Source organism: Maniola jurtina, chromosome 22 (assembly GCF_905333055.1).
Source record: "Maniola jurtina chromosome 22, ilManJurt1.1, whole genome shotgun sequence".
In the NCBI taxonomy this organism is placed as follows: domain Eukaryota; kingdom Metazoa; phylum Arthropoda; class Insecta; order Lepidoptera; family Nymphalidae; genus Maniola; species Maniola jurtina.
In genome coordinates this window covers 939,585-943,026 of record NC_060050.1, presented here as the reverse complement: position 1 = coordinate 943,026, position 3,442 = coordinate 939,585, and the positions used below count along the sequence as shown (strand labels likewise).

The 3,442-nt window shown below is 39.9% G+C and overlaps 1 non-coding gene across 1 annotated transcript; it reads left to right on the top strand.

Annotated features, from left to right (window-relative positions):
- The first annotated feature begins 1,804 nt into the window (after positions 1-1,804).
- Positions 1,805-1,876, top strand: Trnac-gca. Its single transcript has one exon. It is a non-coding gene; the product is annotated as a tRNA-Cys (tRNA).
- The last annotated feature ends 1,566 nt before the right edge of the window (positions 1,877-3,442 follow it).

The following is a 3,442-nucleotide window of genomic DNA, read 5'->3' as shown; positions in this document are numbered from 1 at the left end:
AAATATATGTATTATATTAGTAGTGTATCTAATTTGTATTCGTCATAACGAGACCGAATAATTACTTACCGTAATGTATAAATAGTATATAATAAACGGTATAATAATATAACAGCATGTTTTATTCTTCCGGGTGCTTGCGAATAAAACCAACTGCCTACTAGATACCTACTTTAATTAAACTTTATAGTTTCGTGTTTTGTATACTCGACCACATTCCTTTTGCAATATTTTATTACTATTGACTATTGTAAGAGTATGGCATATTATTGTAAATTGAATACTTGAAAAGAGCAACCGCCGAGTTTCTTGCTGATTCTTCTCGATAGGAACGGCATTCCGAACCAGTGGTAGATTATTTTGACGATTCAAAAGCACATGTTTAATTGAATAAAAATATTTTGAAATTTTTTTTAACAAAGTATATTTATATACCTTCCTATAAACTCTAAAAGCGGTGATATCTTAGTGGTCAAGATCTTGGCCTTCTAGTCGGGAAGTCCCGGGTTCAAATCCGGGTACGCACCTCTAACTTTTCAGAGTTATGTGAATTTTAAGCAATTAACGGTGAAAGAAAACTTGCCTGAGAGTTCTCAAAGGTGTGTGAAGTCAGCCAATCCGTACCTACTTGGCCAGCGTGGTAAACTATCCCCAAACTCTTCTAATCTGAGAAGACCCGTGCGCATTAGTGAGCCGGGCGATAGGTTGATGATGATGATGATGAAGTCAACAAATTTTGATCCTGAACGTTCAAGCCACGTCAAGAGAGAATTTCAGTTCGAGGTTGGAATTTTCGCGTCAACCTCCAACTAAGTCCAACCTACGTGCGCAATGTTGAAGGAAAAAAGGCAGGAAGACATTAAAAAAAATCCCTTCGTGCGCTAAAGCGTATGCAATCGTTCAGGCAGGCGTTCAGGATATTAAGTACTAGCTGACGCCCGCGACTTCGTCCGCGTGGAATCAGGTTTTTCGAAATCCCGTGGGAACTCTTTGATTTCCCGGGATAAAAAGTAGCCTATGTGCTAATCCAGGATATTATCTATCTCCATTCCGAATTTCAGCTAAATCCGTTTAGTGGTTTTTGCGTGAAGGAGTAACAAACATACACACACATACAAACTGTCGCCTTTATAATATTAGTGTGATAATGCTCAACAGTTTGCCCAGTCTGAGGAAACGCTCTGAAGATTATGTCAGTAGGTATGAACCAGAGGAATTTAAATTCCTACGAGCTTTACGCAATGGTGGGTCGTTAGAATCTCAACGGTGAGCTAAGTTTAAAACGATATTACTTGTTGACAGAGTGATGCCTCAGGACACTATAATGGTCCAAGATGTAGGATGTTGATCAACTCAGAAATGAGGAGATCCATAAGGGAACCAGAGTAGCTTACAACATGGTTATTCAAGGACCAGCAAGTTCGAAAAATACCGGCAACGCATGGACGGTCCCTCATGGTCCCTCTGGTGCTGCAAATGTTCATGGGCGGCGGTAATCACTTAACAACAGGTGACCCGCCCGTTTGCTCGCATTTTTTTTAAAGAGTAACCTAAGTAAATACTAGCTTAGCTGTTTGCCAAGCTTAAGTGGCAATAGGCAGGGCACATGGCTCGGGAAATCGATAGGTAGACCTTGGGGTCCCAAGGTGCTGGCATGGCGACATCGCACCGGAAAACGCAGCGTCAGAAGATCTCCCACTACGTAGACAGATGAGATCAAACGAATCGGAGGGGGTCAATAAATATACTTACTAACTAGCAAGAATGACAACTTGACTTAAATATTTTCATAGGAGAAACAAAAGGGGATATAGCTCAGTGGTAGAGCAATCGACTGCAGATCGATAGGTCCCTGGTTCAAATCCGGGTGTCCCCTCTTTTTATCCATCTTCCTATGTTTTCTACTTTTTTTTTAAATATAGTAGAGGATTGACATTGGAGTCCCAAGGTACTACAATGGCGACCTTACAGTTATCCCTTTGGCGAAAGCGCAGCGTTGTAGGACCTCCAACTAAGTGGACAGACCACATCAAAAGTATCGGAGGGGGTCGCTGAATGGCTGGCTGCGCAAGATGGTGGCGTGTGGGGTCCTAAAAAGAAACCTATGTCCAGCTGTGGACGTCTAACGTAAGATAATGGTGAAGATTTCCTTACTTACTTCTCTTCCTACAGAGAAGAACCAGCAACAAACTCGGATACATGGGAAGAAACTCGTATGGATGAATGATCGTTGACGCTTACAACTTGCTCCACAGATAAGTAAAGTCATAAATCAGCAAGATGGTCTACATAACAGGCCTAATATGACAATTGGGACGGACTTATAGTCGCTTTGCGCACTTTCCGAGCAATGTAAGTCACGAAGATCAGAAACGACGCGTTTCTTTATGGACTCCGCAGTTTTATCCTGTAAACAGGCTGTGTTCGTCGTTGAGTTCGCCATTAAAACGTAGTGTGCATATTCAAGCAGTCAATTAAATTAAATGTAATGATTTATTTACAAATGAAAAGATTTATTTATAAAACTAACTGATGCCCGCGACCTTGTTCGCGTGAAATTCGGCGTGCGAAAAAATCCCGTGCGAGATCTTTGATTTCCCGGAATAAAAAGAAACCTATGTCACTCTCCAGGTCTTTAATTATATAGCCATGCAAAAAATCACGTCTATCCGATGCTTGGTTGTGACTTGATTGAAGGACAAACCAACAAAGCAACAATAAAGCACACTTTCGCATTTATAATATGGATTGTAATTGCATTCATGTTCACGTATGTGGCTAAGTTTATGCAATTAAATATCACTTGCTTTAATGGTGAAGAAAAACATTGTGAGGAAAACTGCTTGAGAGCTTTTTAAATGTTCTCAAAGGTATGTGAAGTCTGCCAATCCACATTTGGCCAACGTGTTTTTTATAGAATAGAATAGAATGTTATCCTTTTATTCAAATAATCTTTTACACGCGCTTTTGAATCGTCAAAATAAGATTTACCGCTGGTTCGCCCAAAATCCCTATCATTCTGAGAGAAGATCCATGGAACATTAAAAGCGAGACTGTGCGGTTATAGAATAGCATTAGCACTGAATAGACACATTCCAGTCTGGATTCTGGAAACCATATTTCTCTGGAGATGGTTTCCACTGTTTATTATAATTTTCCTGTTTTAGGTAGCGGGATTAACCCTAATTGCTTTGCCCTAGCTTCCGTGTGTTAGTAATTATTTAAATTTATAATATGCAGTACAAGGGTATTTCAACGAGAAATTTTAACTTAAAGGTCGATTCACATTGACACAGAGTGGATGCGAATCGAAGCTATAATTTAAAATTTTACTTTACACTAGATTGATTGACCTATTTCCACAAAGTAATATAAAGCGCGTATTCGCTTCGACAGTGTATATCAACCCTAATGGGTCCCCAATCTTGTCCAAGAGTTATTG